General features: G+C 47.2%; 1 long non-coding RNA gene across 1 annotated transcript; it reads left to right on the top strand.

Moving 5' to 3' along the window:
- The first annotated feature begins 2,264 nt into the window (after positions 1-2,264).
- LOC132350946 (uncharacterized) lies at positions 2,265-24,241 on the top strand. Its single transcript, XR_009498059.1, has 3 exons — positions 2,265-2,391; positions 23,550-23,605; positions 23,928-24,241. It is a non-coding gene; the product is annotated as an uncharacterized LOC132350946 (long non-coding RNA).
- The last annotated feature ends 221 nt before the right edge of the window (positions 24,242-24,462 follow it).

The following is a 24,462-nucleotide window of genomic DNA, read 5'->3' on the forward strand; positions in this document are numbered from 1 at the left end:
GCCTATCTGCTAATGGTGAGTGACAACGACATAATAAACATAAAGCTATAGCCTGACTCAAGCATAAGGTATTTGTGTGGTTGTTGCTGCTATTAATAATATCCATCAGCAAAGCATTTACTCATTTACTCAGTCAAATCCTGATGCACTGGTACATTCAGTTTCCTCTTCTGTAAAATGGGAGTGAAAATAGGACTTAGCTCATAGGTTACTATCAGGATTCAGTGGGTTAATCCACGAAAGGTACTTAGAACAGTGCCTGGTGCATATTAAGAACTCAATAAACGTTAACTAGTTGAACAGGCTGTAGTATTTTTTCCAGCCAAGAAAAGACTTTTCTAATGGCACAGGAAAAAAAGATGGGGGTAGGCATGACAGGGAAGAAGGAGTTACTTGCTGTCTAATTCAGCTGTCAGTGAAAGAAAGAATTACTAGAAGCCTGTGAACTTGTTCTGAAGGCTTACTGAGTACAAAAGGATATTTAAAGAGTAAAAATCCCCAGACCCACTTACAGTAAACTAGGAAGGACAAGAAGCCATTCACACAATAATAAGTGCTAAGTTAGGTGGTTTTGATGTTGAGACCTGAAGAAACTTTACAGAAGACAGATCAATAAAGCCTGGAGCATTAGAGCAGGCGAGTCTGGGAGAGGGGTTTAGCTTTGATAAATAACCCCTCCAATTGTAAGAGCAAGGACTTTGGAGTGTGACGTTTAAGTCCCTGGTTTGCCGCTTACTGATTGTGTGACCTTGGACAAGTTACTTCACCTCTCGAAGCCACAGTTGTCTCATCTGAAAAAAAAAACGGGGCAGGGGCGGGGAGAGATAATAATAGTACCTACCTCATAGGGCTGATGAGAAGATTAAATGAAGTACCTACAAAAAGACCTTCTCTGCCTGCCTGGAGCATGGTGAGGGCTCCGTGTGAGCCAGTATTTTTCTTTATGAAAAGTCACAGGCAGCACGGAAGCACAGAATCTTGGCAGTAAGGAATTGTAATTCTATTTTGAAATTTTCCAGGGAGGGAGCTTACTGCCTCATGAGGCATTTTTGAATGAGGCCAAAAAAGGAAACAAGCATATCCTGGGATTTTTATGAGATGCCAGGTATGTCCTGAGCCCTTCACTTAATCCTCACAACCTCCCTATGATGTAAGCACTATTGCCCCCATTTTACAGTTGACCAAGGACAAAGAGCTGAAGCTGGCTTCCCTGTATTTTCCACTCTTTGCTTCCAGGTCTGGTGAAATACTGTCTAAACCTAGACCCTCTTTGAAATATTTGAAGATGGTCATCTTGTCCCTTTCCCACCTTATCTTTTCTAAGACAACAGTCCTTGTTCCTTACCATAACTGTTTTCTGAATTCCTAGAAGATTTTTGTTTATTTGCCAGAACTCTTTACTTGTGATCCCTGAATGAAACGGAGGTGCAGCAGAGAATGTCCATTTACTCAAAGTTCAAAGGTCTGACCAAAAAAGAGTGGCTGTTAAGGACCCTGGACATGGTTAGAGAAAGGAAGAGATGGAAGAGAGCAAACACTTGAAAGCAAAGATGCAGTTCTTCCCCTCCACTGGGGAGCCACAGACTATTTCTGAAGGATGGGAGGGGGATTTTTACCCCCCACTCCTAGCCTACCCCCTGCAGCATTTCAAGTCTGGCCTGGATGGGCATGGGGCATCCTTGAAAGCTACAGGAAGTGGGCTGGGTGTGGGAGGATGTTAGAAGGAGCAAGTTTGTGGTCCCTCCAGCTTCACCATAGAGATTCTGGCTAGAAAGATAAATGGCTGGTAAAACTTGGTCTTTTTTTTTAAATGGGGAGTGTGTGCCCTTAAGTGAGCATCGTATTTGCTCCATACTAAGACTCTGGGGGCAATGAGGATGGGAAGGCCATGGGGAGATTTTTTTATGTGAAAAATCTACAGCCTCTGAGTAGAGATCTCTCTGGCTGCTGGTTTTCTCTCCCCCCTTCCCCCCCACCACACTGTGTGGTGCCTGGAGCTGTTACCCACACTCCAGTCTTTTACCACCTTCATGTACTTGGCAATATCTGAGTACCACCTCCTCTATCATTCCTGAAATTGATTTTTCAGAGACTCATTTAACAAACAAACAAACAAACAAAAAACCAACCCATATTTTGTCTTAAACAGTAGTCTCTGAGGTTTAATAATCTAATTGTGTTTTTTTGTAGTAGAAATTAAAATATATGACAATTCGAATAGGAGACTTTCATCTGTATTCCACCTACAGTCACTTCTCCTGCCACTGGGATGCCACTCTGTGCTTGGAGAAACAGTGATTGGGTTCCGGAGTAAAGGAGACAAGCGTCGGGCCCCGACTCTGGAAGTGGCCAGCAATGCAGTCTTGTACAAATGGCTTAGACTCTTCCAAGGTACAGTTTCTTCTTAGTAAAGTTGGGATAATTAACAAGTTATAAAGTAAAAACAAAATAATATACTTGAAAGTACCTTGTAAAATGCTTGGGATATTCCTTTTATCAGTAACTTCCTTGCTCCTGGGGAAGGTGGGGTCTGGAATCCTACCTCCTCTGGCCTAGAACTAGTGGGAAAACATTCCTAAACCTCAAGACTTCAGAGCCAGGGCACTGCCCAAGGTTCCACCAGCCAGGGCTCCGCCCCTGACCTGCTGTGGGACATTGTGGGAGTCACTCCCCTGCTCCATGCTTCATTTCCTGTCTTTAAAGTGCGATGAGTTTTGGCGGTGCTTCTCAAACTTGATTGTCCCTAAGATCATCTGGAAGCCTGCTGAAATGCAAATTCTCCTCCTGGGGCTGGAGAGTCTGCATTTCCAACCAACTTCCAGGTGATACTGTTGCTGCTGGCCACAGACCACACTTGGACTAGCAAGGAGTTATTTTACTTAACTCCTAGAGGTGTTGAAAGGCTTAAATTAGACAATACATCCTAAACATTTAGCCCCGTGCTTCCTTCAGGAGCTTATCCAATAGATGGTACCACTATTATCAGTATTATAGTGATTGGTGTATATGGGGGTAGGGGTGGGTTGAGAGGTAACCCCAGATAGAGCAGAGGTTGATGAGAATTCTTGTAACTGTGGGGTTTGGAAAAAGCAAGTCCTAGCTTTATAACCCATGCCATAGCTGTGTGAGTTTGGCCAGATCTCTTGATCTTTCTGAGCCTCAGTTTCCCCCTCTACAAAGGGGAGGGTGGTTGAATTAGATGGTGTCTAAGGATTCTCTCAGCTTTAAATCCAAACTTGAGGCCAGTGATCTCTGCACCACCCCACCACTAAAGGACACATAACAGTCCTGACCTTGGCCATAACCTTGAGCCACATCTGTTGCAGGGATGGGCCTGCTCAGAGCCCGCCTTGACTGCAGGGAGGATGAATAACTGGAGAGCCCAACTTGGTGCCCTTGGTGTTCCTTGAGCTCTGAGTGACATCACCCCCGGAAGCCTCTGTTCCTTGGGCCTCATGCAAGGTTCTGCCTGCTAGGCGGGGAGGATTTGCAGCCCGGATGGGAGCAGGCTTGCCACGAGTTCAGAAAATGGATGTAAAAGGAGGCATTTCAACATTCCATTCCACTGCTGCACTGCACCGGAGGCAAAGGTGATTCACGAGTAAACTCCTTGTAAGCATGATTCCAACCCTTCCACATACCCCTCCAGACTCTGGTGTGGAGACCCAGTTGGCCAGAACCTGCAAGAAACTCGCCCGTCAGTGGAAGAAATGGGCATCCAGCAACCTAGTCCCCAAGCGAGAAGAACAGGCCTGCTGAGATGCTTGAGTCCCATGGCTGCAAGCACCCTGCCAGTGCAGTCCCTTTATTAATCCACAAGTTTGTATTGAGCCCTCACCAGGAGCAAACATTTATTGAGCACCTGCTGCATACCTCTGGCTAAGCAAGTTCACCTGAATAACTGATTTAAGCTCACTACATCCCAGTGAAGAGAGCCTGGTACAGAAGGGAGCATCCAGGTTCAGAGAGGTTAAATGACTTCTTCAGGGTCACACGGCAAGACATCCAACAAGGTTCACAGCCTGAGCAGGGCCCACCAGGTTGAGCTGACACCCTCCCTTCTCTCTCCTCTATTATGAACTTGTATCAAAACCCCTGTCCTTCATGGTTACACTCGATTATTTATGTTTCCCTCTCCCCGCCCCGAGCGAGGAGCCAGCTCCGAAGGTCCCTGCAGCCATAGTGCCAAGCCTGGACCACAGCTGACCCTGGGAAGACATCTTGCCCAATGGGAACTCAGATCCCAGCACTGTACTGCTCACTCCAGGGCTGAGAGGGGAAGGAAGAAGAGCCCAGGGCTTCATTCCTGACCTCAGGAGCTTACTGTCTGGGTGTTATGGACCCAAATCTTGAAATCTTGAAAGGGAAAGAGGGTCCGTGAGTCAGGCTGGACTTGGTTATAGATTCAAGGAGCTGGGAAACCCAGAGGAAGGGGAGATGGTCGAGGGCCCAGCAGTCAGGGTGGGCCAGGGAGAGGTATAAGAACTGAAAGCAGGGAGGATTTACATGGGCAGAGGGGAGAAGCTCGGCCACTGAAGGAGGCAAGGGAGGTGGCGGCAGCCAGGTGTCCTCTCCGGGGAGCAGAAGGCCATCCTGGTGGGGGGCAGGGAGGCTCTGGAGATGGTCAGGAGGTGGGGGAGGTTAGGTCTAGGAAATAAGGCCCGCTTTGTGCAATCAGGCCTTGTGCAGATGAAGCCTGAAAATGGTGATTACCCTTTGGCCTAGTAATTCCACTTCTGGGAAATGATCTTAAGGAAAATCTTCAAAACATGGGGGACGTAAAAGCTCTACTCACAGTAGTGTTCATCACAGAGCTATTTATACGAAGGTAAAAATGGAAGCAGCCAAAACATTTCTCCTAAGAGAATGGTGAAGAAATCGGTACATTCAGCAGCCATCACGTGTGACGTTTTCAAAGATTCTGAATAATGTTCAAAATCAATTATGTTAAAATATTGAGGGAAATGGCAGGTTACAAATAACAATGACAGCTGCATTTATTGAGTGCTGTTTGCTAGGCACTCAGTGCTTTACATATTTGGCCTCATTTAATCAATACAACCATCCCAGGAAGGTGGAATGACTTCCACAGAACAGATTGGCACACAGAGTGAGGCTCTCCCAGGTAGGGGTGGAAGAGCTGGGATTTGAGCTCTGGTCACACTCCAGTGTGTGCTGACCACCACCTGATGTAACACGACCGCTTCTAGCCAGGAGACCTGAGAGAAATATATGAAATATTAACAAGGGTTCTTTTTTTCAGGGTGGGGGGTCTGTGCGGGGGTTTGATCCCCCCTACTTTTCTGTGTTTTCCAAATTTTTCCTTATGAAGCTGTGATACTCTTTTTGTATCTTTTCCATATTTTCAGTTATGTATTCTGCTTATCATTCTGCAACTTCGTTTCTTCCATTTACTAGTAAGTCTCAGTGCTCTTATCTTCCAGATGCCCTTTATTCTTTTGGTGGGGCCTCAGAACATTCCATGGTACGGATTTGGCATAATTTATTTATCTGGATCTCCTATTGAAGGACATCCTAGTCTACACCTCTTTGGGCAGAGGGTTTTGTTTGCTTTTAACAGAAAAGAATAAACTGGGGGGAGAAGTACTTCTAGGTGGCTATACGTGTGGCTTTGGCAGATTGGGGTGGAGGGATTTAATTAGGGGCTCCAGATTCAAGGATGGTCCCTGTTGGTAAAAATGGCCAGCTGGAGTGAGTGGTTCTATTTGAAGGATGAGTTTCTGGTGTCTTAGGTTTCCAGTAATAATATCCCCTCACCCCACACTCCCCCTCGGGGCAGCTCTATCAGCTGACCCCCCCTTGGCAGGTGTAGGACTTTTTTCTTTGGAGGAAGTTATAGATTAGGATCCCTCCTGCCCTGGCTTCTTATTGACACACGGCTTAATTTTGTTTTGCTGTGGGCAAATCCTCTTCAGGAAGTCAGTTACTCCAATGCCTCTGGGCTACCAGGATGCAGAACTGACTCTACTCCATTCAGTTCTACCAACTTCCCTGGAGGTCTTTTATGACAAATAGAGTCTGAAAAACCGGAACCTCAGTCAGTTCCTTACACCTGCTGTGTGGCCTGCAGCCAACTTTGTTAGGGCCCTGGGCTGTGTGCTTCATTTATATGGAAGAAGGGGCCAGAGTTAGAAGATTTCAGTCAGCTCCAACCTTCTGCTGCGATTCTTTGAGGCCTTAGTGAGAAAGACACAGTGCTGCCTCTTACTAGCTGTGCGATCCTGGGTAGGTCATTAACTTCTCTGAGTATCAGTTTCTCATTTGTAAGGTGGGGGCAGTGAAATACCTGGTAGGGTTTTGCAGATTAAATGAACTACTGCCAGGAGTTTGGTGGCTAGCACAGTAGCTATATGCCTGGAAGCTGAGCGATGAGTTATGGGCGTAATACTTAAGGATCCTTAGAATGGAAGCCCCTCGGCTCCCTTGAGCCCAGTCTCCAAGAGGTTACCTGGGGCTGCCTAGGAGAGCTTGGCTTTGAGATCCTCTGATACAGGCAGGGAAGCCTATTCATTTCTCAGCCAACAGGATGGTACCCTGAACTACCTAAGCTAAAAAGCAAGAACAACAACAAACAAGCACCCCTTTCTAAAGTCAGCTCCTAAGCCTGTAAGAGTCCAAACTCGCCCAGCTGCAATCTGGCCAGCATGTTATGTACCTCCTCTCGCCTCATCCATAGATTTGTCTTCATCACATCACTTCATCCTTAGCCTCGGCAGCCAGAACATCAACCTACAGCTTCTAAGAGGGGAGGCATCACTTACTGAAGTTTAAAGATCTGATCCAAAATGTATTATTAGAGAGTGAAAAAACTAAGTGAAACAAAAGGTCTGGAACTACTATTGTAGGAAAAGAAAAAACCCACTTAACTAGATGGGTGTGTGTTTTTATAGACATATAGACCTTTTTATTCTTACCTATATTCTGCTGGTATAAGAAATTCCCTAGTATAAAAGCATTATCAGCTTACAGCAGCCTCTTTGGGGGAGTGAGGGGAGCTCCCCGTTTACTTTCTTTTTTAAAAAATTTATTTTAAAAAGATTTTTGGCTATGCCACATGGGATCTTAGTTCCCCGACCAGGGATTGAACCCGTGCCCCCTGCAGTGGAAGCACAGAGTCTTAACCACTGGACCACCAGGGAAGTCCCCCTGTTTACTTTCTTTATTGTTTGACTTTCTGATAATGAGCACACCTTTTGAGAGAGGCAGTCATTGTAGCAGTTAGGAATGAGGGGTATGTTGGAGTCAGACCATCTTGTTTGGCTTCAAACTCAGATATGTGTCTCTGGATCAGACACTGAAGCTCTTGCAGCTCATCTGTAAAGTGGGACGACAGTAATAACACAACTGACCTCATGGGGTTGTTTAGAGGGTTAAACAAGGAGATGCATATGCTTAGCACGATGCCTGGCACTCAGTAAACACTCAGTGAAGTTCAGCTGCTATTATTACTTGTATAACTAAAAATAACATGTATGTAAATATTTCTTTGTCTATATATGTAAACAAAGGACAGGGGTATCTTGAGGCTGCACATGCCTTCCTGTGATACACTCAGCCCCATAAAAAGGAATGTGAGAGAGGAAGACAGAAAAGGGAATGACTGCCTGTTAATTAGCCGGCTCTGAAAGCCCCTGCCCCATGCGATGTTCTCTATTCTCACAAGAGGGGCAATTAAAGAAAACACTGGCGTGGGAGAGGGGAAAACTTGTAAAGGCCCAGAATAGAGGCCACCCGACCCCCAACACTGCCCCAAGGATTAGCTGGTGACAAGGCTGGAGAAGGGACACAGGTTTGTACTGTCTCTTGAACTGGGAGCTTCTGGGGCAGGAAGGAATTAGAGCTGTCCAACTCATTCGCTCATTCAATGAATATTTATTGAGGGCCTGTGGTATGCCAGCCAGCAGTTCTAAGCCCAAGGATACAGCGTGGACAAAGAAGACCAAAACAGAACAAAACAGCAAATAAACAAACAAAAGCTTATAATCAGAGAGCTTACATTCTAATGGAGGTAGATAGACACTAAACACAATGAGTAAGACTAGCGGCCTGTGGAATAGTCATAAATGCCACGAAGAAAAATTAAACAAGGAACAGTTTAGGGGTTACAGGGTTAGGTTGCAAAGGAGCTCAGGAGGTAGAATTATGGGGGGCCCCAAGCAGAAGGCAGAGTGAGCTGGTTTTCCCCGCAGCTCAAGTCTCTGTAGATTTCTGAACCGCATCCTTGTTCAGAAGGTCTCCTTGAGTCCCAGCCCTCAGAGATCCACAAACCAGGTGTGTCTCTGACTGCACATGGAAGGCCCCAGCTCTGGGAAACTGAAGGCAGGGTTAAGGCACTCAGCCTCCATGAGAAAGTCATCCAAACACTGCTTTGAAAGGCAAAAACCAGGGCAGTCTGTCCTGAGCGTGGCCCCGCTGAAGCAATGGTTCTTGGCCTTGAGTGGCCTGACGTCACTGGGTGGGGAGGCGGGGTTGTTAAACTTCCGATTTCTGGATCCTGCCACAGACCCTTTGCCTCACGGTCTCTTGGGGTGGCCTGTCAGGCACCCCACCGGGAGAAACACAGGTTGGTGGATTATATATGACCCAGACATTCATCTCCAGGTACACTAACCTGCCCTCTCACCCCTGGAATCTCAAAAACACTAAGAGATTCCCGCCCAGTGAACAACCTACTTATTTTAATAATAATGGCTGCCTTTTACTGAGCACTTAAACTGTGCGCAGGGCTCTCTGCTGAGCACTTCAGATTTATTATCTTCCTTTAAGCCTCACAACAACCTGGTGAAGGAGGTAAAATTCTCATAAGGAAGCTGAGGCACAGCGGTCAGTGGCAGGAGTGGGACGCAGACCTAGGCTTGCCTGACCCCAAACTAAGTTCCGAAGCTGTTCCCCGCACTGCATCCCTCCAGGGCTCTGCTGGGCACTTCTGGTGCTCCTCTCCACAGCTGGATTGCAAACCGCTTGGTGCAAAAGTTGGCTCTTAGGCTGTTTATATTCCTCAGACAGAATTTTCTTGAATTAACCACACTTGCCTTCTCAGAAAGAGCTAAGAGAGCTTTCTCTTTCTCCCCAGCCCTCGGACCCCCAGCCCCTGAAATCGCATCTCCTCCTCCTCCTCCTTCTTCCTAAGTGGACGGAGCCAGTCCTCGCTGAGCTCCTGGGACTCTACTCACTCTGCTTGGACATTTACCAGAGGGCCTTGTATTTGAGTTCTCAGCCTTCCCTGCCCTTCCTTCCCCTCCCCTCCCCTCCCCTCCCCTTCCCTTCCTTTCCCTTCCCTTCCATGAGTTCCTTCTGGGCTGTGAGCTCCTGGCTGGCTTCTCCCCATCTGCCTCCCAGGAAATACTACATAATAGGCTCAGTGAATTCAAGGGGAGCTGGTTGATAGCATTCAGACTCTAGATTTCTGTGGCCATAAACCAAGGACTATCTTTTTTTTCTTCTCTAAATCACATTCATTTTTATTTATTTATTTTAAAATTAAAGTACAGTTGACTTACAGTATGATATTAGTTGCAGGTAGACAACATAGTGATTCAATGTTTTTGTAGATTATACTCCATTTAAAGTTATTATAAAATATGGTCTATATTCCCTGTGCTATACAATATATCCTTGTTGCTTATTCATTTTATACATAGTAGTTTGTGTCTCTTAACCCCCTACCCTTATCTTGCCTCCCTCCCATTCCTCTCCCCATAGCAACCACTAGTTTGTTCTCTATATCTGTGAGTCTGTTTCTGTTTTGTTATCTTCATTTGTTTGTTTTATATTTTAGATTCTACATATAAGTAATAACATACCATATTTGTCTTTGTCTGATTTCACTAAGCATAATACCCTCCAGGTCCATCCATGTCGTAGCAAATGGCAAAATTTCACTTTTTTTTAATGGCTGAGTTTTAAATATATATGCCGCATCTTCTTTATCCATTCATCTGTTGACGAACACTTGGGTTGCTTCCATATTTGGCCATTGTAAATAATACTGCTGTGGACACTGGCGTGCATGTATCTTTCCAAATTAGCATTTTCATTTTCATCGGGTATATACCCAGGAGTGGGATTGCTGAATCATATGGTAGTTCTATTTTTATTTTTTTGAGGAACCTCCATACTGTTTTCCATAGTGTCTGCACCAATTTACATGCCCACCAACAGTGTATGAGGTTTCCCTTTTCTCCACATTCTCGCCAACATTTATTGTTTGTTGTTTTTTTAACATTCATTTTTATTTAATTTATTGAGTACCTACTACATGCCAGGCACTGGCTCAGGTACTAGGAATTCAGTGGTAAACAAGGTAAATGAGCTCCCTGCCGTCATGGATCTTCTTTCTAGTGGGGAAGACAGGTAATACACAAACTCAGCAAAGCCAGCCTGTGTGGTAGGAGCTGGGGAGAAGGGAGAGCAATTATAGCTGGAGGCCAGAAAGGCCTTGCTGAGGCGGCATCATTTGAAGTAATGGTGGAATGATCAAAAAGAGTCAGACATGTATGAATCATGGAAAGAATGTTCCAGGTCCTGAGGCTAGGACCGGTGTGGCCTGTTTGAGGATTCATGAATGCTACTGGGACTGGAACTTAGTGGGTGAGAGAGAGAGAGGTAGGAGAGAACTTGGTCAGAAGTCCAAAATGGGTCTTACTGGGCTAAAAGCAAGGTGTCAGCAGGAACATGTTCCTTCTAGAGGCCCTAGGGGAGAAGCCATTTCCTTACCTTTTTCAGCTGCTGGAGGCTGTCTCATTTCTTGACTTAAGGTTCCCTTCCTCCATCTTCAAAGCCAGCAAAGGTGGGTTGAGTCCTTCTCACACTGAATAGCTCTGACTCTCCTGCCTCCCTCTTCCGCTTATAAGGCCCCTTGTGTTGACACTGGGCCCACCAAAATAATTCAAGTTTATCTCCCCATCTCGAAACTCTTGACTTAATCATATCTGCAAAGTCCCTCTGCCATGTAAGGTGACACATTCACAGGTTCCATCATTAGGGGGGCATTACTCAGCCACCACCACCAACACAAGCAGGCCAGAACTCTTGATTTTGTCTCCCAAACCTGCTCTTCCTCTACCTTTCCCATCTAAGAATATGGCACCCCCATTTACCTACCCAAAACCTGAGGTCCTCCTTGATTCGTCTTTCCCTTGTGCCCCACCCCTGCGGCATTTTACACATCCAAAATTCATGTGTGTTCACCAAGACATTTCCTCTTTTACTACCCTCATCCAAGCCTCCACTGTCCCTCACCTGGACCTTGGCAGTAGCCTCCTAACTGGTCTCTGTTTCTACCCTATCCTCCCAACAGTTCATTTTTCAAGCAGCCAGTGATCTTTCATCATCACCCTGCTTAAAAGCCTCCAATGGCTTCCCATCTCAGAATTAAATCCATTCTCCTCACCATGGTCTGCAAGGCCCCACATAATCTGAGGCTCCCAGACCATCTCTTACCTTTCCCTCTTGCCCACTAAGGTAGATGAGCTGGGACTACTGAGAGTGTTTTCTACCCAAAACAGCAACAATGCCGTCCATTAATTGACCTCTCCTCCTTTGTCTGAGTTAAGCATTTAATCCTCACAGCAACCCAAGAGAAACAGTTGGGATTGGATTCCAGAACAAAGATTTCACTCAAAATAACGTTACTACTCATAAGTGTCCCTCTGACTCTCCACCCTCATTCCTCCTACCCCCACACTTTCCCTGCAGACCCTGGTCAAGGTGCTTTGAACTGTGGGAACTGTGCCTGATACACCACGTCCTTAGCATTGGCCACTGGGAGTGAGGCTCTACAGAGAAAATCCAAGTCTTCAACAGACTTATCTTAGGTGATTTCAACAATAAGGAGGGTGATGTCAATGAAGCCTCTTACAGGAAGCCCTCCCTGATTGCTTCAGTCCCCAGAGCTCTTACCTTTCTCTCCACACTTACAGTTTATTTCATTTACTTCCCAGCAGACCTTGCAGGGGCCATTATCACTTCACCTGTACATTTCACCCACAAAATATAAGCTCCTTGGGGGAAAGGAATTTTTGTTTGGTTTTACACTGCTGCATCCTGAGTGCCCACAAAGGGCCTGGCACATGGTAGGCACAGAAGTATTGGGCGGGTGAATATATCCTTTTTTGCAACTCACAGAGACTGGAGTCAATCTGGGCCAGCCCCTGTCTGGGCTTCCAGGGGTGCAGAAATGATCCAAGTAACTGTTCACCCTCTGAGCTTGTGGGGGAGACAGACCGACCTGCGTGCTCACAACAGACTTTGCCAAAGGATGGAGGTGGCCATCATCAGGGGGACTGGACCTGCTCGTTGGAAGGGTGCAAATGGAACTTAGACAATTGTTGCCGAGTCTCTGCTGGGGCAGGCGGCGGTGGGCCTGTGGGAATGGAGAGGTACCATTGGACAAAAGTTAGGAGCACAGGCTCTGGAGCCCGAATGCCTGGGTCTGGTCCTCCTCCACCACTCACTAGTTATGCGATCTTGCCCCAGTTATTTACTCTAAAGAAAAGTGCCAACTCCAAAACCTGCTGCAGAGAGATTCCGATCTAGCAGGTCCAGGCTGGCTAGGAGCCTGTGTAGTTCCCCCCACCCCAACAAGCAGCTCATGATTTGTTATAGATGGGCCATAGACCATGCCTTGAAAAACACTGACTTGCAGGGAGAGAAGCTCATGCTGATCAGCAAACTGGAGTGTCAGGCTTGTAGCTCAGTGACATTTTTCAGCATGAAATCATAAATTATCATTCAGTGTTAAACATTTAGGCATGCTACTACCCAGTAGGTGCCATGGAGAAGGCTTTAGGATAGCGGCCAAGGAGGATATCCAACAGGCCTTGTCTCCCCAGGTCAACCCAGGACACTTCCCAAAGGCAGGTAGCGAGGGACTCTGCAAATGTTTATTGATAGACTGATGGATGTTCTAGCTAAGCTCCAACTGGCCAGCCCCAGCCCCACACAGAGGTTCTGGGTGAACCACATGAACCCCAGGGAAGATGAGGTTGCTATGGGGGTTCAGGAGTTGGTGCCTGGCTCTGGTGTCTCCATGGCTTGACTTGAACCAGGGCCTCACAGCCAGGAACTCTGAGAAGCCAGATGTAAATAAGGCCATGAGAGACGTAAGGGAACCTCTCTGAGCCTTAGTTGAAATGCATGGCCTGAGTGTTACCAGGGTATTCTTCATTTATTCACTCCACAAATATGTAAGCACCAGTCAATGTGCCATGCTAGGCTAGGGATACAGTGGTGAAATAGGTGTCTGTACTCAGTGACCTTATATTCCAGAGGGGAATCAGATTATAAGCAAATAAAATATATAAGTTAATATAAGAGGGTAATCATGAAAGGAAGATCATAAATGAGAGTAATTGGATGGAGGGCAGGGAGTTTACTTTTTTTAGTTAGAGTGATCAGAGAAGGTTTCTTTGAGGAGATGACATTTATCCTAAACCTGGATGAGAAGGAGCCAGCTATGTAGGATCCAAGGGAAGCATCTTCCAAGTGTCGGGGCATGGCATAAGCAAAGGCCCAGGGGTGGGAAGGTGCTTCAAATGGACTGTACGGCGCCTTCTAAAGTGTCCTCAGGACGGGGTCATTTAGCCTCTGTGTGGCTGTCTGCACTGTTGGGCGCTCACAACTCTCATCTCAGGGACTAAATTAGGAAGTCATGTTATAACCATGGCAAACATTGATGCAAAGCCTCATGCCAAGGATAACCTTTTCTCACCTGAGCCTCACAGTCGGCCCTTCAGGTAGGTACGACACTGTGTTCTGGGCATTTTCCTGATTGGAAAGCTGAGACTCAGAGAGTGAAGCATGTGGCCCAGGTCACATATTCGTCAAGTGTGGAAACGGATTCGAATCCAGGGCGAACGCTAGAGCCCGGGACTCGTAACAGATCCGCGGCAAGCATGGCATTGTTGGGTTGACGTGCTTTCGCACCCGCCCCCCAGCCCCGCTTCTCTCTGAAGCTGGGACTCTTGGGCCTGGAGGCCCCGCCTCTCCTGAGGCCAGTAACGTGGCCGCCCCGGCCTGCTGGGCCCTGGTCCCCACACCGAGGGCCGCCCCTCTGGCGCAATTGGCGTGGGATTCCTGAGGGCTGCGGTCTAGGGGTGGTGAACCAGATCGGCCGGGCTGGAAACCATCCTTCTAGGCAACTCCTTCTAGAGGGAAGAGCTCCTGGCCCTGAGCGGTGCTCTGTTCCCAGCTGCCTCCAACCTGCCCCCTCCACGGCCCCAGACGTCCGTCCGCTTGACTCAGCCCGACCCCTGTGTGTGGGCGTCCTCTGGGCTTCCGCAACATCCTGTGTTCTGCCTTTTGCTTACCTTTTTTCCATTCCCAGGGAATCCCTCCCATCAAGGTTTGTTTTTACACCCTGGAGCCGACCAGCCCACAGAACAATTAAAATGGCTCCCCCAGGATCACCCAGAGCCATTCCTGCCTTACACAGTCAGCCTCCAGCCTCCAGGGTCTGGCAGGAGCCTCCCTCCCTCCCTAAGGCCTCAAGTTCTGCCCTTTCTTCAGCCTGCACGTTAGGACCTTCTCTTCCAAAGCGCCTCACTGTGTTCCCCACTCCCCGACTCTTATTCCCTTTGCTGCCTGAGCCTTGGGAGTGGACATCTGTCATGTTTGTCTGTCCTGTCATCCTTTCCGTTGCTCCCTCTGACGATAGGACTTCCTTTTCTCTGAGTAGCCCGCCCCTCCTCTGCTCCTTGAGATTTGATGAGGCCTCCAATCACATAATACCCTTTCTTCTGGCCACTGTGATTGGCCCAGGGATGGACCTGTGACCCAAACCAGGCCAATTGGAATCCTTGCCTGGGATTTTGTGAATGGAACATAGGGAGAAAAACCCATCCCTCCTTCCTTTGGGTTTGCCAAACTGACTTGGTGCATGATGCAAGCCAGGCTGGCAGTATCTGCATCCCTTATTCTCCTTCCCTCACCAGAAGGAAGGTCCTCAAGCTACCCATCCAAAGTGGGAGAAAATGAGGCCAACACACAGAGAGAAGCAGAGAGAGTGAGGAAGTGAGTCGCTTGTTATTCGAGTTTTTAGGGTTCCTGGTCCTGGCCTCACCTCAGTTAACAAGCCAGACTTGCTTACTTACTTATTATTTACTTACGACTTACTTTTGCTTGAAATAGTTTGAATTTGGTTTCAGTCACTTGCAATAAGAGTCCAAACAAGTATGGTCATTCATAAGGTTCTTTCTTGTACTATGACATACGAAATGCCTTTTTTGGGGTCTGTGTTTCTATTTTCTCGTATAAATGGCAGTTTCCTTCAGACCAGGAGTTATTGCCGTGAAAATGTTTACTATGTATTTCTGATCAGAGAACATATGCAATGAATAAAATATAATAGCAAAACAAACACTTGATACCTCCTATGTGGCCCAAGAACTAGATCATTGACCCTACAGGTGGGGTCCTCCCCTGTCCCATAACCTGTCTGCCCCCAGGGGTAACAACTATCTGAAATTTTATGGTCAGTATTCCTGGCTCTAAAAAAATTTTAAGATACATTTGTTTGATTTCCTTAGAAAATGTTATGTAGCTTTGCTTGTTTTTAAGCTTTAGAATAAAATGATACAGTATATGTAGTCTTCTGAAACTTGCTTTTAAAATTCTTTTTTAAAAAAATTTATTTTATTGAAGTATAGTTGATTTACAAAGTTGTGTTAATTTGAAACTCGCTTTTTAAAAACTCATCATTAAAAAAAAACTCATCATTTTACAACAACAAAGGCACGATGCATGAAAGAAATAATTGATAAGCTGATCTTCATTAAAAATTAAAATTGCTCTACAAAAGAGAGAGAAGACAAGCCACAGACTGAGAGAAAATATTTGCAAAGAAATACCCAATAAAGGACTGTTTTTAAAAATACACAAAGAACAGTTAAAACTCAACAATAAGAAAGTAACCTGAAAAATTAAAAATGAGCAAAAGATCTGAACAGATACCTCATTATATGTCATTAGGGAACTGCAAATTAAAACAATGAGCTACAACTACACACCTATTAGAATAGCCAAAATCCAAAACACAGACGACACAAAGTCTTGGGGAGAGTGTGGAGCCCCAGGAACTCTCATTCAAAGAGAGGAAATGCAAAAATGGTACTGCCACTTTGAGAGACAATTCAGCAGTTTCTTAGAAAACTAGGCATACTGAGTAACTCACCAGTCCTACTAACTGGTATTTACTCAAATGAATTGAAAATTTATGTCCACACAAAAATCTGCACATGAAGGTTTACAGATACTCTATAACTGCCAAAACTTACAAGCGACCAAGATATTTTCCAGTAGGTAAATGGATAAATAAACGGTGGTACACTGGGGAATCTAATATACAGTGTAGAGGCCACAGTTACAATACTGTGTTATACACTTGAAAGTTGCTAAGAGAGTAGATCTTAAATTTTCTTACCTGCCAATACACAATTGTAGTTATGTGAGGTGATGTATGTGTTAACTAACTTTATCTTGATAATCATTTTGCAAAATATATGTGTATTAAATCACCATGTTGTACGCCTTAAACTTACAAAATGTTATATGTCAATTATATTTCAATAAAGCTGGAAGAATTGTTAGTGATAAAATAATAAAAAAAGCCCCACAACAACAACAACAAAAAAAATAGAAACTCATCATTTGTCTCTAAGATGCATTCATCTTATTGCATATAACTATAGTTCATTCATTTTCACTGCTGCATAATAGTACATTGTGGAACAGACCCTAATTCACAAAGTGTTCCTTCTCCTGGTAATAGACATCTGGGTTTTTCATAATTTTACTATTTTGACAATGCTTATTTGAACATCCTTATACATGTCTTTCACACAGCTGCAAGAGTTTGAGGGGTATATAGCTAGGAGAGGAATTAATTGCTAGGTTATTGGTGTGCAAGTTCAACTTTGCAAATTGTGCCAAATTGTTTTCCAAAGTGATTACACCTACCTACACTCCCCATGACCTTGTGTAAGAGTCCCCACTGCCAACATTCCACCACAATTTGTGCCCTACTCTGTATCCCACGTGGTGCCTAGCATGGTCTTTGATTTGTCATAGGCTCAAAAAATGGTTTTTTTACGGACTGCTTGAGACAGTGGAATGGATGGGATGGATGGATAGGCAGTATGGAAGACCATGGAAATTTCCAGAAAATTGGAGTAGTAGTAGAGACCATCTTCACTCAGAAGGATGAACAACTGGAAACTCCAGTATCTCAGACAGTCATTGCCAGCCACAGACCACACTCTGGGCTTCTCTGGGCTGACACCCTAGGACCCCCTTGAAGGCCTTCATGGTTGCCTGATTCTGACCTTCATAGCTCAGCAAGCGCTCTCCTTATGGACGCAAGCTTCTAGGATAAGCCTGCTTTGGGAGTCTTGCCTTGCCCACCTTGGAACATTCCATGTTTTCAAATTGCTGCCCAGGCTTGTGCCATGAGTCTGGGAGGGGGTCTTTGGAAACCCACTCCTTTGGGCATCCTGTCTCTGAATAATACTCCCTATACCTGGATGGGACCTAATGTCAGTTTCAAAACAGTCAGGTTTCCCTGCCCTCCTTACTCTAAATATTTTTTTTAAGTTTTTGTTTGTTTGTTTAATAGGCCAGCCTTAGTAACATGTTAGGACTTTGTGGTTTCAGTCACGCCTGAAATTCATAATCTTTACACACACATACACATACGCCCTCTCAAAGCACACATTCCTTACTTCAAGTCCAAGGCCTATGAGAAGAGTCTTCTGTTGGAGGTCAGCAGCTCTGATTGCATTTCTTTATTTAGAACATTGTTTTCTCTGAAGCTGATTCCATTACCTTGAGTTCACGGAAGTGGAGCCCATTAGAAAAGTCAAGAGGCTCCCAAACAGGCTTAGAGTGTGATGCTAAACTTAGGTTCATTTGGCAACTGTGGTTTATTGACAGGGACTTTTCTCTCTCAATTTTAATGGAGACTGCATCTTCCTGCTTTGCGACTGCCAAGCTGTTTATGGTAGGAAGAAAGGAAACTTGGGGCTTTAGTCCCAGATGTCAACATCCACTCTCATCTCTGCTCCTAAATTTGCTACTCCTCCAGCAAGTGACTGACCTATTTCCCTTAGCCCTAATATGGCTCATTGACGCCCACATCCGGGGCTCAGGCTGGCCCAGGCATGAGCGCAGAAGAGGCAGCACTGTGTCCCTGGTCCTGGTGGAGCGGGTTTATAGACCTGACCATTGACTGTTCTCTTGGCTTCTGACCTGTATGTCCCCTTTCCCCATCTTGATTGCCGGAGCCTGAGTGTCTGCTTAGGCAACCACACCCTTGCCTGGCCTCAGCTTCCCCACTCCTGGCCTTGCCTATTCTGTTCCCAGCCGTGCTTTCTGTCATCTCTGTGGTTCACAGCAGTGCTGGGACACTGGCTTTGTCCTGGGGTGAGTGAACTAAGCTCTCCGAACTGCAGAATGAGGGTGATAACACCCACCACACCAATGAAGGTGGGCTTACACTTAACACATGCAAGTTGTCAGGTGTGGTGAGATCAGCAAAAATGAAACATTTGGACAATGACTTGTATTGACATTGTGAAAGGGATGCTGTCAGGGTCAGCTGGGGGTGAGAGTGGGGAGTGAGTTAGTCCAACTGATCTAAACAGCAATTTGTCAATACTTATCCAAACAGAAAAATATGTAATTGTCCTTTGAGCTAGAAATTCCGTTTCTAGGAATTTATCCAATGGAAATGCCGAAGACCTCCATATGAAGATGTTTGTTGCTACACTGCTTATATTAGCCAAACCTGGAAATCATCTAAATACCTACTTTCCTATATGATACAGCTCTGTAATGGTGTAACATGCAGCCACTAAAAAGAATGAAATAGTGATTCATGGACTAATATGAAATGATCTTTAAGAAATATGGCTTGGTGAAAAAAAGATACAAAACACTATACTATGCTATTTCCATGTTTAATGTGTAATATATATGTGTGTATATGCTGAGAATATTTCTGGAAAAATTAAAAAGAATAGATAACAGAATATGTTCTAGGGATGAGGATGGGGTGGAGGGAGAGTTATCTCTTGCTATATGCTCTTGTACTCTGAAATTTTTATCACGTGTATATACAAGTTAAACAAAATTTTGAAATACAAAAATGAATATAGTAAGCTGTTTTTTATTCTAATTGCTTCCAGGTTTTTATTTCTGGAACACTGATATGTCACAAATAGTGCCTCTGACAATGGCCTTTTAAGAAGAGAAAGGCATCATACACATTAGGGAACTGAAAGGAAGATGTGGGATCCCCAGAGTTTGTCCCTTCAGGGTCCCACCCAGGGCTGCTGGCCTCCTGTGGCCTTAAGCCCAGGAAAGGCAGGCCCTCAACTCCTTGTCACTGCCCCCACCCCCGTCTCCTAACCCTGGCCACACATCTAGCCACCAGCACCCCTTCTTCTTGGGCCCCCAACTCTATGTTGAGTATCCCTGATGCATGCCAGGCCAGTGCTCAGTGCTTCACATGTGTTAGTATCAGGTGTTTATCTGCCTTCCTCTTCCCTCCATCCCCACAGCTGGCCCGGTGGTCCAGGCCACCAAAGCTTCCTCACAGCTCCTTGCCCCCCTTCCATCCATTCTTCACACAGCCACCTGAGTGATCTTTGTACACGACACATCATAACGGTCATTGCCCTGCTTAGAAAACCTCCTATGGCTTCCCGTTGCCATTAGAATAATTCAGGCTCATTTCCAATGGCAATGAGGCCCCTTGCCTCCCTCTCCTCCTGGCCTCCTCCACTGCCCATCACTCTTGCTGCTCCAGCCACACTGGCCTCCTTCCTGTTCCTGGAAGAGCCCAAACATACTCCTGCCCCAGGGCCTTTGCATTTGCCATCTTTCTAGCTGGAGACCTCTTCCTCCAGCTCTTCACATACCTGTGTCTCATCTTTCAGTCTCTGCTCAATGTCACTTTTCAGAGGTCTTCCTGACTACAGTAGGTAAAGAGGGCTCCCCCCCTCCCCTAAATCCACCCACCACTCCATCTGGTACCCAGATTTATTTTCTTCATAGCATTTATCAGTCTCAGCAGTGACTTTTTGGACTTGTGTGGGGTCTGATTCCTCTCCATAGAATGTCTATGCCATTCCTGGTTCCTACCTCTCCAGCGCTCTGACCAGAGCTGGGAGCACGGCGTGGATGCCATGGGTGTTTACGATGTGGACGGATACAGAACCTACCGTGGGGAATACAGTACCTACCATGTTGTAGGTGCTCAGTGTTGGTGGAATCTCTGCTGCTTACTTGCTGTGTGGCCTTGGGAAATATCACAACTTCTGCAGCTGTGAAATGGGGCAGGTTGGGAGAACCCCGGGCAAAATAGCTTGCTGCTCTCTAAGTGGACCTTTTTGGTTTTTTTCTACAAGTCTATTATTCTGAAGAAGTTGTGTGGAAATGCAAACTCTGATTTTCCAGCTGGGGCCGTTTTCTGCCCACCTTCCTGCTCTGTGAAGCAGCATATGTGCCTGGGAGACTCTCCTCTAGAGATGATTAGCCTGGAAAATATCCCAGTGCCCAGGGAGAGGGAGGTGCGCCTCTGGAGGCATTGAACTGCCTCTTGAAAAAGTGTGGGAAGAAAGACTGGGGTGAAAGAACACAGACTTATGGGAGGCAAATCCTCAGACAGTGTCTGACACTCATTGCGTCGACACAGAAAAGTGCTAAATGAATAATGAATGTGACTATGATTAATTTTTACTATTAGCAGACTGTGTACACTTTGGAAGGAACCAGACTAACTATCTCAGATTGTGTATTTTCAAAATTCTCTGCCTCATTAAACCTTCACAGCTGCCCTTTGGGGCAGATACTCATGTTATCCCCCACTTGGAGTTGAAGCAACCGAGGCACAGAGAGGGTAGGTATCTTGCTCAAGTTTACACGTGGCTGCAGAGCTAGAATTTAAACACATTCATACTCTTCCTGCTACAAGTTTGAGGTTTCTTGGAGCTTTCCAGGATTCTTTACTTTTGCTAGGCCCGATCCGTTTCCTTGTGGTTACCAGCAGTAAAACAACCACTACGAAATGAAAGGAGGCTGTAGCTTGTTTGGGAGGGAACAGGGCTGGGGAAAGAAGACAGGGCACCATTGCTTGGTTCTGTAAGAGAATCCCCAGACAGACTCCAGGGGGCCGCCAGGTAAGGGAGGGAACGAGGGCCAAATCCCGAGGGCTCCGTTCAGCTTTGGGGCGAGGTGGCTAAATCTCCACGCAGCTTACGAGAGCCTTGGAGGAGGCTGGACCCTCTGGAAGGAGGCTCAGCAGGAGTGAGTGGAGACAGATGCCCCAAGCAGGCTCTTGCGGGCTGGGAACTCAGGTCTTCCGGAGCTGGATCCTCCACCCCTATCCTCAACCCCGGACTGGGGCTGGGCCGCAAATCCCAATCTTCCAGCTGTGGGGCAGGCCCAGCCTCCAGGTTTTTCCTCCGGAGCCAAGTTCCAGGGGCCAAGCCCCTTTGAGGGAAAAGAACACACACGTAAAGAGCTCCTGACTCAGAAGCAGACCTGGAGCCACCTTCCCAAGGTGCGCAGGGCGAGGACCAGCCCCTTGTCCTGCCGCTGGTAGGGGTGACATTCTCCACCCTCACTTACTCCTTCCTCAGAATGACACCTACAGTCTCACCATTACCGCTCTTCCTTTGGGATGAGCACTGGGGTCAAGCTCCTTGCTCAAGTCTGCAGGGAGGTAACAGGAAATCTCTAATCCCTTCGCGGGAATGTATCCACCCAAGGGCGCATGGGGTGAATATGCTGTTCCAAGAGCTGCAAGGGGCTGGGGGTGGCGCAGGAGGTGAGGGTGGAATACACTAGAGAAATAGGTCCCAGTTGGGCCCAGGGTCAGGACCTGAAGAACAGCTGGTGGAACTGGGAGGAAAAAAAGGAACTGAATTAGGTGCATTTTAACGAGACTATTACGTTTTAGGCAACACCTCTGCTGGAGAGTCATCTGCTTTAAGAACCGGATGAAGGCAGTGTGGTCAGGGTTTGGTGCTCAGGGAAAGGCCACCTAGGGTTTGCACGTGTCTTTCCCCCCTCCCCACCAACCCCGGGCCCCCTTCCCAGCACCTCCCTCCCCACCAAGGTTCCGGCACGGCCACCCACAGAGCAGCCTCAGGGCTGGGCGCTGAGTCACAGGCTGTGGTGCCTGCCGGGGGGGCGAGGGTGGCAGATGGCTTTACGTGGGCGTGAGCGAGGAGGGGAGGGCAAGTGGGCGGGGGCAGTGACCCTGGGCCCAGCAGGGAGGGGTTCAAGGAAGTGACCTGGGAGGGGGCTACGTCCTGCGCTGAGCCGCCATTCTTCCTTTCTTGTGTCTTCCCTCCCAGTTTCCAGGGATGCCATTCCAGTAGGGGCAGCTGGCCATGGCCAGCCTGAGGTAGAAAGCAACCCTGAGGGGGCCTGAGGCCCAGGGCTCCTGCACGGCCCGCCTGGCCCGGCTGGTCCGGCAGTGAGAGGCAGAGCCCGGCTGTGTTTACCCAGGCCGGGCACTTCCGGAGCAGATGGGCGCCTGTCAGCGCTGCCAGCCAGGGGCTGGGCTGACGTCTCTTACTGCCAAGTGGCAGGTGACGCGGGGCCTGGAGGGGAACATGTGTTTGGTTTTGCTGTTTACTAGGGGAAATCTCTCCAGGCTGAGAGCTGCCTGCACACCTGAGAGAGCACAGCCCCAGCTAGGGTAGGACATGGTGCAGACTCTTTGACCCGGAGCGGTCTGGCCCTTTCAGTTACTGACAGCTGGGGACTCTGGTGGGGGGGGGGGGGCTTCAGGGTCTCCTCAGAACCCGTTGTTGAGCTGCGCTTTTTGTCATCTTATCTTGGTGTGTTCGGGTCCTAGGACTGCCATAATAAAGTACCGCAAACTGGGTGCCTTAAACAACAGAAATGCATTCTCTCACAGTTCTGGAGGCTAGAATTCCCAAATCAAGGTGTTGGCAGGGTTGGTTCCTGAGGCTGTCTCCTGCCTCTTTCCTAGCTTCTGGTGCTTGCCAGCAGTCCTGTGGGTCCCTAGCTTGCAGATGCATCACTCCAACCCCTGCCTCCATTGTCATGTGGCGTTTGTCCCCTCTGGGACCTCTGTGTCTGTTCTCTTTGTATGAGGACACCAGTCATGTTGAATTAAGGGCCCACACACTCCAGTATGACCTCATCTTAACTTAATTACTACAAAACTACAGTCATGAAGAGTAAATAGCTACAAAAACCCTATCTAATAAGGTTACATTCTGAGGACATGGATTTTGGGGGGACACTTGGGTTGCTCACTTGCTTCACTCCTCATCTTGTCTTTAACTTTTCCTCTCTCTCCCTCCTTTCCTCCCTCTTCCCTGTCCCCAGCCCTAAGCTTGGGGAGAGGGTGAGGCCACCATATTCCCAAGCAGGACTCTGGAGCCTGCGACTGTACATTAGAAAGTGCTCTAGAAAGAACTGAATTATTTTGACTACTATGCTCTTTCCCATTAAGAAGTAATCAATTTACAACTGTGGTTTTAATCTTTTAGGGTTTTGGCAGCCTTTGGGACTGAGGGAAGACTTTGGACTCCCACTCAGGATAAAGGTACAAACGCACACAACTCTTCCAGTGGTGACACCGCCTTCCAGTGCCCGTCCCCGCTCTCGTTCCAGGGAGGGCCTACTGGGGGCCAAGGAATGCCTGCCCTGGAGCCAAAGGAGGCCCCAGATCCTCGGCACCCTAGTGCTTGGGAGTTCAGGGGTTGCCACGCAGGTCAAGAGCTGGGGAAGGTTTCCTCAATTCAGACCCCTGCCAGAGTGTGTGTGTCAGGGTAGGGTGGGCATGACTGGGCTGGGGCATGTGGAGGGCCCAGGAAAAGGAAGATGCTCTTATGTGATGTGAACATGTTTCTTTCTCTTGCCCCAAGAGCCACCACACCAGAGACGCTGCTGAGAAGAGTCCCAGAGCCTGTGATGGACTGCTGAGCTGAGCTGTTAAATGGGGGCGCGGTGGGGGAGGTGAGGGGTGGGAAGTGAAGTGTAATATACCCATCGTTATCCCGTTTATGTAAAAACTCCCCAGCTGTGTACTTCTGTGTGAACACACACGTGTACAGAGAGTTCTCGAAGGACAAACCCCAAACAGATCACAGTGGCTGCTTCTGGGGAGGGGTCTAGCACTGTGGGGCGTCAGGGGAGGACCTTTCTTGGTTGTGCCCTGTGTTTTGGCATGGTCTGACTTTTTCTGGTGAGAATGTATTCAAATATTAATTGTGTATTAAATAAATTAAAAGCTTTTCAGAGAAAGACTCCAGTATCGTGGGGTTTCACGTTCCTCTGAACAGCTTATGAAAACGATGGGCCAGCTCTCCCCCTGGCCTGCCCACCATAAGCATCCCCAGCCCAGAGGGAGGGCCAGACCCCTGACCCTGGAGCTGGCCCAGCTCCTTCCCGTGGAGAAGC

This window comes from Balaenoptera ricei, chromosome 16 (genome assembly GCF_028023285.1).
Source record: "Balaenoptera ricei isolate mBalRic1 chromosome 16, mBalRic1.hap2, whole genome shotgun sequence".
NCBI lineage: Eukaryota > Metazoa > Chordata > Mammalia > Artiodactyla > Balaenopteridae > Balaenoptera > Balaenoptera ricei.